This window comes from Ictalurus punctatus, chromosome 6, assembly GCF_001660625.3.
Source record: "Ictalurus punctatus breed USDA103 chromosome 6, Coco_2.0, whole genome shotgun sequence".
NCBI lineage: Eukaryota > Metazoa > Chordata > Actinopteri > Siluriformes > Ictaluridae > Ictalurus > Ictalurus punctatus.
The window spans coordinates 2,360,001-2,367,500 of NC_030421.2; the positions used below are offsets into that span (position 1 = coordinate 2,360,001).

The 7,500-nt window shown below is 44.9% G+C and overlaps 1 protein-coding gene across 1 annotated transcript in view; it reads left to right on the forward strand.

The window, feature by feature from the left end:
• Window positions 1-7,500, forward strand: part of plcl1 (phospholipase C like 1) — a 70,172-nt gene that overhangs the window by 22,752 nt on the left and 39,920 nt on the right. The gene's annotated exons all lie outside the window — the stretch shown is intronic.

The following is a 7,500-nucleotide window of genomic DNA, read 5'->3' on the forward strand; positions in this document are numbered from 1 at the left end:
TGTTGTTTTTTTGGGTTTGTCTTCACGGCTCTCACAACGTTTCTCACAATCAGCTGTTGTTGTTCGGTGTCTGTTGCGCGGTGGTTTCTGTCTTCTTCAGGACATTCCAAATTGTTGTATTGGCTACGCCCAATGTTTGTGCCATACCTCTGATAGATTCTCCCTCTTTTCCCAGCTTCAAAAGGGCTCGCTTTTCTCCCATAGACAGCTCTAAGGTCTTCATGTTGGTTTATCCTTTTTAACAACAAATGCAGGCATCACAGGTGAAACTGAAGGCTAAAACCCAGAGTAGATGTTCAGAGCTATTTATTGTTTAAACAGTCAAGCTAACAGGACACACCTGGTAACAAGAAACACCTGTCAGTCACATGTTCCACTGTTTTTGCTCGCCTACAAATTGGGTGGTCTGATACAAAATGTGGTATGTTCTATGCTGTTTAACACGTCTACACGTACATAAATACCAGGAAATATAAGCTGAAATTCTAAACCCTCTTCTCTTTTGATCTCAAACTCAGACGTCTGCAGTCTACAGCAAAAACCAATGAATTGGCCTCGCCGTTCCAGTCGTTTCGGATAGTTGCATATTCACAAAAATATTTTCTGCACGGATGGAGGGTTGCGAATTAGAGTTCATGTAATTCACAGAGGTTTCAGTTGCATTCTGTTCACTGGGATGTATGTAAAACTGTAAATGGTTTTAAGGAGATGCCGGCGATCCTGATCCTTTCTGGTCTCCGGACCGGTCTGATCCATAATGATGCCCTACCTCTGGATGGAGCTCTCATCAACTGGAGGATACGGTCTGGAGATCGCTGAGGACGGTACCGCTTGAAGAACCATGGACATGGTTCTGGACGTCAAGTCCACATGGACGTTCTCGCTGTGGTCGCTGGGACTACGGTTGCGGCGATGGCCTCGGGACTGCGATTACCGCATGCAGTTTAACACTCGGGTCTCCTTTAGTGATCAGTGGACTAGTTCAACAACAGACTTCATATAAACACCATAATGAACTTTCTTTTACTCTCACACTATCCGTCGTCACCCAGATGAGGACGGGTTCCCTTCTGAGTCCGGTTCCTCTCAAGGTTTCTTCCTCGTATCATCTCGGGGAGTTTTTCCCTCACCGCCGTCACCACCGTCTCGCCCGATAGTGATAAACTCACACACTTAAAATCTCCATCCCGTGTTTATACGTTTCTGTAAAGCCGCTTTGAGACAATGCCCATTGTTATATCCATATATATATATATATGCAATATATTTTACAGATTTCAGCTGAGAGATCAAGTCTGATGTAAGCACTTTTTAATACTTAGTGCTTTTGTAGTGATATTCTCTGATGTAATTGCTAAGAAATGCGGAAAACAAATGTTAGTCAACCTGAAAAGGGTCAGACAATTTAATACCGCCGTTGAGTACATTCTTTTCTGAGAGTGCTATAAATCTTGTCGGATGATGATGAGTTTGCAAGAGCTTTTATGAGGATGACCAGTGCTGCTTATATATACACAGTAGATGTCTGTTATGATTCCAGGACATTTGCGGTAATTGCAAAGTGTCACTTAAATTGTACTCGTGAACCTATAAAAAAACCTTCAGGGCGATGATTATGCCAGATGTTGTCGTTAGACATCGGGATATTTTGATAGCTTCTTGAAGCCAGATCGTCCATTTGTAAACCTTTTGAATGAAAGGAAGTTGTGTGCGGTTCACAAGGTGAACGCGAGCATCTGGGATCCTGACTATGGTGGCCCCTGTTGCTAAGGCAACTATTACCCGGCCGCACAGATGAAAGTTAGTCTCTAGCAAACTGGAGCTCAAGCCCTCATTACCTCAGCATGTGAGTCTGCCACCAACAGCATGTGTGTATGTGTGGCTTTGCATGCCCCCACTTGCAAGTGTGTGTGTGTGTGTGAGAGAGAGAGACAAGCAGAGATAGGGGAAAAACAAACCTTTCCAGGATCAGGGAGGTGAGAAGTGAAATAACGGTTCCATCACAGTTCATCTGAGGTTCTAGTACATACATATTTTCTCTTCCATTTCGATTAATGTCACGCTCTACGTACGCACGTATATTCAGTGCTGATGGATTCTCGATGTTGATCTATTTTCTGGAACAGTGGCTCACACAGGTTTATATTAACGTCTTTGTTCTAATACATTGATCCGTCAACGGTAACTGCTAACTCACAGGGACTTGTATTGTGGCTGTCCAACGTTATCTAAACGTTCTGCACTTATATAGCGCTTTTGTAACCTTGGCGGTTCTACAAAGCGCTTTACACTGGTTCTCGTTCACCCATACATTCACACACACACACACACACACACACACACACACATCAGTGGTAGCAGAGCTGCCGTGCAAGGCGCTAACTCGCCATCGGGGGCAACTCGGGGTTCAGTGTCTCGCCCGAGGACACTTCCGCACGTGGAGTCACGTGGACCGGGAATCGAACCGCCGACCCTACGATTATCGGACGACCCGCTCTACCACCACACCCCCCTTTCCGGTTTCTCAGTAGCATGACAAGCTGTCTTGTTATCATCATGAGATTGGAAAAAGACAGACGGAAAAGGGAACGATCGTTTAGAGACACACGTCTACTTGTTTCACAGACGTCCCGTGACGTTACAACTATAAACGGATAAAAAGCACGCCGCTACTTTTTAACATGTTAAAAGGTGGCAAGTCACCGTGGTGTACGAGGACGAAACCATCCTGGCGGGTGCCGTTACGGGAAAATGATCAACTTCCGTCACGGCGGGTCACCCCACCCCGTTGTTCATTATTTTCTGATGTCTCGATCAACAGCACGTCCGATCCGGATGAATTCCTCGTATACGGTTCAGACTTCTTTAACAGCATCGCTGCCGTATATAGAACGCTTTCCAGTCCAGTTCCTTCTCACATATGGGCACAGGCTTTCGTTTGCGTTCTTCTACACCTGCTGTGTTGCTTTCCCGTGGTTCACTTTTCATCATCAGCTTCAGGATGGAGGACACCTGCCCGAGGATCGGATGAGAGAGCAAAGGAAAAAAAGTCTTCAAGATTTTAAAGTATTCACTATTAAATTAGTACATGAAGCGCACAACGTTGAGAATTCGTTTTCAGAATACACCGAACGGTGTTTTCTTCATTAACTCGCCCCATCTGAACTCATCTGCTAATTATCATGCCCTTTAGCTTTGAACTGAATTATTTGTATGTGAGAGGAGGGAAAGCACTTAATTAGGCAGGAGTGTGGCCGCTTGGGATTCGCGCTCTGCGTTTCTAAATCAGCGATATGAATTACTGAGATGTTGTGTTAACGTGTCGGCTCCCTTTAAATAACCAAGACTGATAGTTGAAGGAATGCAGTGATTTGTTTACTGGGCATAACCGGCTCTATATTTACTGTTCGGATTCATTTTTTATACCGTGAACACTCAGTACGTTTACGTTTACGACGATATTCCGATACGAACCCGATTGAGACGATACTCTGATTACGAAACTAGCACGTAAACAGAGATTATCGATGACCTTAATCCGATTAAAGTCACACTCGAAGTAAACACAGATGGAGTTGAGACGTGTGGAGTATTCCAGTTTTAGTCGCGTTACAGACGTGTACACACCTTAATCACACTATTAACGTCGTGTGAGAGTTTTCACCGCATTGTGCGACAGGACACGTACACACACGGCGGCGCTCGAGCGTCTGACGGCGAACAAGAGAGCACGGCCGCGTCCCGAACCGCGTCCTTACCTGCTATAGAGTAGGAGAAATACACGTATTTTGGTGAGTACGCGGTTTGGGACGCAGCCCACGGCTCCAAGCGGTCGCGTATTTGCACGTATAACACGACTAATAATTAACCGCACTCGAAGCGTTCGTAAAGTTAAAAATAAAAACACCCAGAACTGTATACGGTCCCATAACGAAGACGAACTCTACGTCGATACGTGAAATTCCGGACGGGACGTCGGACGGCGTGGCGTCGGGACGTGACGACGTGCGCCGTTAATCGCTCTACGTGCTATAACGCGTAAAACCTGAACTTGAAAGGAATGTTCTAAAAGCAACTCATGTAAACGCCTTAATCAGAATATTATACGTCTTATTCAGAATACGGCCGATGATTAGATCGTTACTGTCCGGGTAAACGTCGTCACTGACTCAGACACAACGCAGATTTTGCGTGTGAAGGATTCAGGTCTTCACTGTGCCTCTGATGTTGAGTATAACCTGGGAACATACTGTAAGCTTGTCGAGATTTGACTTGGTTATGAAGAAGAAGTCAACACTCAGAGCTCTGATAATGGAAAAAGAGGGATTGATGCACGGTTAGGTTGTTTAGTTGTTTATGTTGTTTCTCGAATGTTTCTCGTAGCGTGTAGAGACCGCTAGTGGGCGTGTACTGTCCAACGTTTTTTTTTCTTTCTCCCCCGATGAGAAACAGTAGTAGCCAAAATGCTTCTTAAGGTAAATAATGCACAATAATCAGTCCCTTTAGGATTTTGCGATTTTGCCATCGCAGACATTAACGCAAAATCAAGGAAATTCGGCGGGGCTTGCGATTATACAAAACTTGCCACAGATTTCCCGCGGATTTGGGCCAAGACGTCACGTCATCGCGACGCACATTTAGTCGAAGCCCTCTTCGATTCACATGCGTCGGACATGAGTACAGATAAAAGGTCTCATTTAACGTCAACAAACGTCACCGCGAAAGGCCGCGCGAAACAGTTCAGTGCAGTTGCGCTCGAATTGTGCCGATCCGAGTCGTTTTCCGCAGAAAAGCACAAAAAAAACGGCGCGGATTTTGATCAAATCAAGCAGTCGCAAAAAAAACTCAGCGAACTCCTGTATGGACTGAATAATAATAATAATAATAATAATAATATAATAATAATAATAATAATAATCGTCGTTTGATTTACATGTGCTAGGCTCTGCTGAAATCACATGTCCGTGTCACATACGCACATAGAAAATGAGTGGGCCATTATCATACGAGAGCTACCGCCCTGCGACGGTGTCCTCAGGAACACATAAAGCTAGCTACCATGTTTTTTTTCCCCCGAACCGTTACTCATGCTCTGTCACAGGGTCAGATAAACAGACTCGGAGGACGATGCTAACAAATGTCCGTGCTCACAGATGCTCCAGTCAACAATGAGATGTGATGACATCCTAACAATCCCATCATGGCCATTTATGGTCTCTTGGACCAACTGGACATGGATGGCTGTGGTGAACGCGTCTCTGTTGTGTCACATGGCAGCACCAAGTCTTTGTTTTTTTTTTTCCATGTGAACGTTAACGAGATTGAATCCAATTGCAGATGGTTGCCTTTGAGCGATAATGGCCAAAAAAGCCCTCTCAAAAAACGATTGAACCCAGGTGATAGAATGGGCACTAACTGAACAGTGCCAACAGCACCAACATGTGCTTCTCCTCTCCTGTGAAGTTTTCGCTCAAACGGATCAGATCCGAGCACTGCCTGCTTATAAAAATGTCATTAATAAGGTCATTTGATGTCATTTAACTTTTGACGGTATGTAAAGCACTCATAAAGCGTGAGCGGTGTTTCCACCGTCCCACTGAAAGATTGAGCCGCGCAGTGACATGATTTCTGTCCTCATACCACTGTAGCGCCGCTTAATACTGTAGATGGTCATCCGCTGGTCTTGTGTAGTGCCTGGGCCCAGTACCCATCGTCGTGCACTTGACCTTTAACCTTATTCTTTGACAGTCCCGGTGAAAGTTTTACAGTTTGATGCAGTAAACCCATAAGCAGTTCTGCTTTTGCGGCTGGGAGCAGTGTGTCAGAAAGGAGAACCGAGCCTCATGTTAGAGGGGTTTTATACCGGAACAGGAAGATTTGACGGAGAGCTTTATGGTAAGCCTGTAGGGTTTTATGGGCAAGGATGTGAGAAAGGTCTGGAGCTGCTGGTGAATGATGGGAAGGAGGAAACAAAGCCCATTTAGGTGAATGGCAGATTTATTGCTTTGTAGGAATTGCTTCTACTTTTGGCGTGTTTCAAATTACAGACAACGCTACGACCTGTGTACACGCCATGTTTTAAATGTAAAGTCAAACAGCACATGTGCGTGCGTGGTGTGTGTGTGTGTGTGTGTGTGTGTGTGTTAGATGTTATCAGTCTGTAATTGTGGCAGTGCATATATAGAGTAATGGTTTTTGGTCCATGACCCTGTAGGGGGTTGTATGTTGAACCCTAAGTTCAAACACTAAAATAAAACCACAGTGTAGACGTGAGGTTTTGGGCGGCATCAGAATTTTCAAGCGGCGTTGTTAGGCCCACTTTTGACCAACCAAACATTTGACCAACCCACTCACCAACCCATTCACCCATGGATTTGAATCCATTACAATCCATGGATTGTGGATTGAAGTCTTGAAGTGGATTGAAAATTTGACCAATTCTCCAATAGAAAGTTGAACCAATTCCACCCACTTTCAGACAATATTTGACCAGACCACTGGTTGGATAAAGTCAAACTTTCTGTAGGAACTGGTTCGGTTGGTCGAAGATTCTGGGAGACGGCAGGATTTATGTAGAATGTGCGACTCTCACAGAAAGAATTGCTTCACCAAGTCAACCTCCTATAAGACTTTTGACTAATCCCACCCACTTCTGCAGAACCTTTGACCAATCCTACCCAGTGCTGTAGAACATTTGACCAGTCCCGCCCTCTGCTGTAGAACATTTGACCAATCCCGCCCTCTGCTGTAGAACATTTGACCAATTGCACTCTTTCACATAAAATGACCGACCAAACCCACATGCTCCTTTAGAATGTTTGATAAATCTCACTCAATAATGTAGAGCATTTGACTAATCCCACCTGCTCACGTAGAATGTATGACCAATCCCACTCTCTCTCACAGATTGCATCACCAATCCCACCTCCTGTAAGACTTTTGATGGATCCCACACACTTCTATTTAACATTTGACTAATCCCGTCCTCTGCTGTAGAACATTTGACCAATCCCGTCCTCTGCTGTAGAACATTTAATCAATCCCGCCCTCTGCTGTAGAACATTTAATCAATCCCGTCCTCTGCTGTAGAACATTTAATCAATCCCGTCCTCTGCTGTAGAACATTTAATCAATCCCGTCCTCTGCTGTAGAACATTTAATCAATCCCGTCCTCTGCTGTAGAACATTTGAGCAATCCCGTCCTCTGCTGTAGAACATTTGAGCAATCCCGCCCTCTGCTGTAGAACATTTGACCAATCCCGTCTTCTGCTGTAGAACATTTGACCAATCCCGCCCTCTGCTGTAGAACATTTGACCAATCCCATCCTCTGCTGTACAACATTTGACCAATCCCATCCTCTGCTGTACAACATTTGACCAATCCCGTCCTCTGCTGTACAACATTTGACCAATCCCATCCTCTGCTGTACAACATTTGACCAATCCCGTCCTCTGCTGTAGAACATTTGACCAATCCCGTCCTCTGCTGTAGAACATTTG